Source organism: Tupaia chinensis, unplaced genomic scaffold (assembly GCF_000334495.1).
Source record: "Tupaia chinensis unplaced genomic scaffold, TupChi_1.0 Scaffold138666_1, whole genome shotgun sequence".
Classification (NCBI taxonomy): Eukaryota; Metazoa; Chordata; class Mammalia; order Scandentia; family Tupaiidae; genus Tupaia; species Tupaia belangeri.
Genome location: NW_006198558.1, coordinates 19,967 through 27,331, shown reverse-complemented (window position 1 = coordinate 27,331; position 7,365 = coordinate 19,967).

The window sequence follows — 7,365 nt, the reverse complement described above, 5'->3', positions numbered from 1 at the left end:
TCAACCATGGTTCAAATCCTGGACCTGGGAGATTAAAACTCATGCCAGGCACATGTGCGTATGTGCCCAAAGTTTTTTTTTTTTTTTAATTTATTTTACATTCTTCTACTGAACATCATCACAGCATACAAAATGTGATTTCCCATCCAGAATACTCTGTTTAGTGGCTTAATCTTACATATTATATGTATTTAAGAGGAGAATGGAGTAAAAGGGATCATGACCTGGCCCAGAGGGTGATTTCTTGTTTTTCTGTGGCTCTCTCTGTCTCTCTGGCAAGAATACACACCCTATAGCAAAAATCTCTCTCTCTAGAAAAAAAAGGAATATTTATTTAATTTTATTTCTTATTTTCATTTTTTTAGTATAGTCTTTTTAAAAAAGATTTATTTAATTTTATTTATTCATTTATTTTAATTTGATCAGAGAGAGAGAGAGACAGAGAGAGAGAGAAGGAAAGTGAGAAAGCAAGCTACCAGATCCAGAACTTAAATCGTGGTCAGCCATGTGGGAGTGTCCAGTACCTTAACCACTACGCCACCTGCTGGTCCCCTTCATTGTTATTTTTTAATCTGACCAGAGAGAGAGAAAGAGGGAAAATGCAAAAGCAAGCTGCCAAGTCCGGGACTCAAATTGTGGTTGGCCATATGAAGTCTAGTTCCTTAACCACCGTGCCACCTGCTGGCCTCAGTAGAAAATATTCCGAGGCCAGCCTGTGGTATGGGGGTTAAGACGGTGGACCCCACATGTCCAATGGCATGGTTGAGTTCTGGACCTGAGTGACTTGAGAAACATGCTGGTTGTGTGTGCATGCATGCCCAAAATCCTGAGAGGAAAATGGAGAAGGGACTGTGGCATGACTGTTCCTCATTGTGGAGGGGTTGGGGTGCTTTATCACTTTCTCTCTTTCTGCTTTCTGTCTCCAGTGAGTACACACGCCTTCTGGCAAGATATTAAAAAAAAAAAATTCTAGCTCAGATAGCTGAGTTCCCTTCAAGGAATATCTCTTGCATTGGGTCTTAGGGTGTGGTGAAAACAAGCAATTAGAGCAGGTGTATGTGCAAGAGAAGAGTCCACATATTGAAATGGTCTTTAAAGATGTTTCTTCCTTCTTGAGACAGAACACGCTTCCTCCTGCCAAGTAAAGAGGTTTGCCCTACAGAGATCAGGCAAAATGAACTTAGTTCTCAACCAGCATTTCAAGGAAAGCGAAAACATGAAGTTCGAGCATCTTCCTCCTGGACAGCTGAGAAGACACTAGGTTCTGGAAGCTCCCATGTGGGTAAGGACGTTTAAATCAGAGTGAAGAAGAAGAAAAAAAAGTAGTTGTTTTTAAGAAAACAATTTTCCTAAAAAATTGTTGAGCCCCATTTTCACTGCCACACAGACTCGGGGGAAATGGCCCCTGTAGAAGCTCCCCCACCTTCAGCTCTGAAAAAGCCAAAAGTGGAATGACAACAACCCAGACTGTGCTCGGAGAGTAACAGTTCTAGTCCTGAGCATGGCAACCCTCCAGTCTCATTTCCTCTGCTTATTTTCTGTTTCGATTCCTTTATTCTCCATCCTTCTATTTTCCTATTACACCCCATCTCCAAAATTTCAAGTTGTGGAAACTTGCCAATCCCAGTGAGGACAGAAAACTGTAGCTAGCAGATGGGCCTTCCTGAGCTGAGGATGACCGTGTGGGACCCTTTTCCCGTCCCGCCATGTAAGTCAGCAGTTACCATCCTGCCCTGAGCTCTGCTCTTCAGGAGAGTGGGATGACTCTGGGGATAGGTGAGCTAGAGGATTCCACAAAGGACTTGGGTGGAGAGCAGATGGCACGACAGCCAGAGGGAGGAAACAGGAGAAAAGGGGCTCTCTTGAATTTTTCTGGCTCTAAGGCCAAGAGGCTCTCAGCTTTCTCCTTTACATCTTCCAGAGACTGTGTTCTACAGTCAGGGGTCCAAATCATGTTGACCAGCAGATTTGGTTTTGTTTGACCAGGAACAAGTTTTAACATATTCTAAGTTTAAACTAAATTACACACAGACACACACGCACACACACATGTATATGTATATATAACAATAGATCCTTTCATTTTCAGTCCCCACCACTCCCTAGTGCCTTTTACGGCCCTGCTCCATTATACCCTGTGAGTTTGTGACTCAGACTTTCAGCTGCTGGGGGACATAATCACTTTTTCATTTGTATCGCCTAAATTGTCTCCTCTCCTGTCTCTCTCTGAAGTAAACAGCCTCAAGCAATGACTCTCAAACTTACATGAAGACCCCTCTGAGGCTTCCACTACCACCACCTCCACCTCCTCCTCCTTTCCTGTCCTTCAACAAGCTACTCCGCCGCAAATCTGCTTACTTCTGGCCCTTTTCCTGCTGTGCCCTCCCACCTCCTGCTAATGAATTTCATACTCAGAACTTCACCCAAATGTCACTTCCTCAAGGAAGTTCCTCCTGCCTATTCCAGAGTAGGCTGGATCCCATCGCGTGCTCAGAACAGCCTGCACTTCTTCATAGCTTTTATCTTGATGGTCTTGTAATAATTACCTGTGCAATTAACTATTAACTGAGATCTACCTTTTTTGCTTCTTCTGCCTCCACTTTCATCATCTTCCAGGAGCTTAGGAAGAGCAGTTCTTTGTCTGCCTTGCCCATACTTGTAATTCCAGCTCTCAGTATAATTCGAGTGTTCGCGATATATTGATGAGTGGGTGAATGAATGAACAAGTAATAGAAGGGTTAACTAGGATGTCATCAGACTGAGATGGCAGAGAGGAGCAGTTTAGAAGGAAAAAACAGCAGGAACCAAGGGTCCAAACTGCTAAAGCTTGGAGCATGAGCGGAGACCACGGAGAGTTCAGTTCATTCTAAAGTCTAGCCTCCCTGAGTGAGCCGGGCTTCATCGTGGAGTCTTTCGCATCATCATTCTTTCCCTCCCCATTTGGTCTCAAGTGCCCACCATGCATAGGTGGTGGTGGGTTTGGCAGCGTCCGTGGGCCTTTTACTTGTCCCCAGGAAGGCTCCCTTTGCACTCCCTCTGGAAGCCTTCCTCACTTTCCCCACTCCGTCCAAACTCCTTACTCCATATCCTCTCAAACTAAAGGCCATTTGGTAAAAACTTCCTCAGTTTCTCTTTCTTTCATCTCAATGCTGGCTCTTGGCATCACTTTTATTTAGCTGCGCAAGGAGAGAAGCCTTCCCAGGACAAGTTTTTCTAAACTTTTGTGGTTTACCTGAATTGTTTTTGTTTGAGGTTTAAATGGATCCATTGATTTTTTTGGACCTATTCAGGAACTTTACTATTTTTAAATAAAAGAGGAATATGTAAAGTAATTGCCAGCCTAAACCCCCTCCATTGGTGACAATCACCTTCAAGAAGGACAGACCAACTTTTTGAGGCCTGCAAATAGTGGGAGGGGCTCCGATCTGGGTACAGAGCTTGCTCGAACCCCATCCCTTGACAGATGGGCCAGCACATCACTGCCCCTCTCTGTACCAGGATGGGGTTGGGCAGCTGATTTCAAGCAACTCTTTAACAACTCACTCAGGTCCCCTGAGCATAGGGTTGATGGGAGTCTCCCTTTTCCCACTGCTGTGAAACTCAGGAAAGCCCCAGAGTGTGGGTGGTCTCAGAGGGCTTGCCTGTGTCCTTAAACAAGACAGTCATCGTGCCTGTCTGGGTAGGTGCATTGTGAGGTCCAATTTACGGGAATGGGAGGAAATTAGAGAAGTGGTTCTTCCTGTGTTTTGTGAAGACTCTAGATGAGCCAACCTCTCACTTCCACCCAACAGACCTGTGACTCAGGAGTAGGCCTCATGGTGGGCTATAAGAGATGTCTCTGTACACATGGGCTCTTCCATCATCCCTTCAGGCTTTCCCCATTCCATTCCTTCCTACATCTTTGGTCACCACTGCCTGGAATATGCTAGGATGGTCAGGAGGGAATGGGGAGAAGGTCTCCTTCTCTACCACACCTATCCAAGTGGCGTGCTAATCATCAACAGGGACACAAAGGTTGTTCAAAATCGAGATATTCACCATCTCCAAGAGAACACATCATAGTAGAATGGAAGAAATTCCTGGAAGAGTCAGGAATACTAAACTGTTATGGTCTTACTGGAGCGGGGTCACTTACATCCTGGACAGTTAACAATAAAGCACTAGGCAAACGCGTCCCAAGAGCAGGTAGGATCCACTCAGCCTCAGGGCCACAGGAAGCAATGACAATTACTCAAAGAAGCTTGGAGCGTGCTTAGAGCTCAGTGTTGGGCATTAGGAGGAAACGGAGGTTGGCCAGGACATGGCTCACAACTCAAGATTTTATGTGTCGAGCAGTGTAGGCCCTGTCACCATGTCATGTGCCACGCCCTTTTTGTGAAATGAGACAAGGTTTGTACTCCAAGCATTGTAATATCGAAGCCTGGCTGGTCTGATTCCAGGCTGGATCCATCTAGACCTTATACTCCTCCCAAATGCCTTCCCTTGGTCTTTTTCCTGCTCTGAGTCTCTGATCTTCTAAAACAAACCAAATACAACTTATCCTGCTGGTCCGATGCTCAAGGCTGTCCTAGTCTTCCATAATGGAGCCTCTCCAGCCTTTATTCACCCCTGTCCCTTATAAACCATCTAGACAGTGAATCGCAAGCTTCCTCCTCACTTTCCTTGTTCGTTTTCAAGGTCTTGTCTGGGTCTTCTTCCTTCTTGAAGCCTCCTCTATTCTCCTGGTCTTCATGGATCTCTACTCTCCCCGAACACCACTCTAGGGGTAAAATACTGCAACCTAGTTCTGACCCATAGATGGCACACCACCCGAGGGCAAGGATTATCCTGTTTGCTGACCAGAAAGAAAGAATAAAATAATAATAAGATAAAAAGGAATTTTTAAATGTTTTGGGAGCCTATTTCATGGCAAAATAAATACATTAGGTAAAACGTTTAGTGAAAATAGTAAGATAGCAAAGTGGGTTAAATAGCGGCACCTAAAAGGTCCACATTCAAATCCATGGAACCCGTGAGTAGGACCTTATTTGAAAAAAGAGTCTTTGCAACTGTAATTAGGTTAAGGATCTTGAGCTATGGTCATCCTGGATTACCCAGACAGGTCCTAAATCAAATGACAAATGTCCCTAGAAGAGACAGCAGGGAAAAAAGACAAAGGGCAATATGGAGATGCAGACCAAGACTGGAGTGATGCGGCCACAAGTTGAGGAATGCCACAACTACTGGAAGCTAAGAGGCAAGGACGAGGCTTTCCTCTGGAACCCGTGAAGGGGGCATGGTCATGCTGACACTTTAATTTCAGATTCTGGCCCCCAGAATGGTGAGAGAATACATTTCTGTTGTTTGTGGTTACTTATTACATCAGCCTTGGGAAACAGATCCAGATTTCTAGCCAGGTATGCCCCTAGACACCCTGCTCCTGTCATGGCAATCCAGGTGCGCTGCAGTCCAACCCCAGCCTGCATCTCAGGTAAACAATGATCTGTAGAACCTGCCACAAGGAATACTGTCCTTTTCTCATGGGCCTGTGTCCCTTGAGTTCTCCATCCATCGAGAAGTCAATCCACATATAGCCATGTACCACTATGTCCCATACAAAAATGTGTACTTGATACCACCACTGGGATTCGATGCTGTCAACACTGACCAAGAGCCAAGCACTGTGCTAGGCACTGGGGACACTACAAAGATCTACTTCCATTGTGGAAGGCTTTTGAGTTGCAAGTCACATGTATGTGGATTAGTCAATTTAGTCTTCAAACTACCCTGTCAGTTAAGTAAGCAAAATGTTTTCTACACATTCTGCAGATGCGTAAAGTGAGGATCCAGAGAGCTTAAGTGCTTTCCTCAGGATGATGCAGCAGGGCCAGAGCTTAAACCCAGATTTCCTGTGTATTCTTCCCATGATACTAAGCTCCCTCCAAACCCAGTGCTCTAGAAGTCCAGGGGAAGGAAAAGAAAATCTCATAGCAAGGATCCTGGCAAGCTTCCTTTTTTTTCCCCCTTTATTTTAAATTTATTTTATTTATAAAATTTATTTTCTATTAGTTCACTGTATATTATTAAACCAGGCGGGCTTTTTAAAAGAGGTAGGATTGGAGCAGAGATGTGCAAAACAAATTGCAATAGATCAGAGATTGGCAAACTACAGCCTGCGGGCTAAATCTGGCCCACTCCCTGTTTTTATAAAGTTTTTTTAGAACAAGCCTCACTCATTCATTTACGTATTGTCTGCGGATATTTTCACATTACAACAGCAGAAGGGAGTAGTTACGTTAGAAACTCTGTAACCTGGGCCCAGCAGATGGCGTGCGGTTATGTCGCTAGCCAGACCCACGTGGCTTGAAACTTACACTGGTGTGACACGAGCCCAAGATCACAGGAGGAGAATGGAGGAGAGGGACTGAGGCATGGCCATCCCCCTGGGAGGGTGATTTCTTATTTTCCTCTCACTGTCTCTGTATCCCCCCCCCCCCCCCACCAACACACACACACCTACTCCTCTCACCTTAAGTAGCACACAAGCCCTAAAGGAAAAAAAAAAAAAAAAACCTCTAAAAAACAAATGAACAAACAAAACTCTGTGACCTATACATCTTAAAGATTTGCTATTTGACCCTTTATAGATAATGCGTGTTGACTGCCCCACAACAGATAGCTCTGTGTTTGGGAGAGCTCTGATGGAGAGGCTGGTGGTGGATGCCTACCAGATAAATTCACGGCTCCTAGATAAAAGCAACACCTAGCAAATGGAAATGACTACTTTTCTAGTCTTGATAATCAGGCAAACATTTGGCGCCAGCAGATGGCATATGGTTACATCACTGGATTCCCACATGGCTGACCATGGTTTGAGTCCCTGACCCAGCGGCTTGAAACTCACACGGGGCGCGAGAAAAGGATTGTGGCGTGGTCATTCCCCCTGGGGTGGGGGGGTGACTCCTCACTTTCCCTCTGGATGTTTCTGTCTGTCTATCTCTCTCTCTCTCTCTCGCTCTCTCCAGGAAGCACACACACCTTAAGGCAAAAACTTGTACAAATACATAAATAAAGCAAACACTTTTTAGTATTCATTGTGTGCCAGGCAGTATTTTAACTGCCTTGCACCCAACAGCTCTTTCTTATTAATTATTCTGATCATTCTCATTTTCTAAGCGAGGAAACAGGGACACAGAGAGATGAGATGGCATGCCGGAGCTTGCGCAGCTAGCAAATGGCAGAGCCCACATTCGACACCAGGCACTGTGTGTTTGACAGTGTATTGAAGGCCCAGTGTTGTAATAAGAACCACGTTTCTTTTTTTCTTCTTTTTTTTTCTTTTTCCTTTTCCTTTTCCTTTTCCTTTTCCTTTTCCTTTTCCTTTTC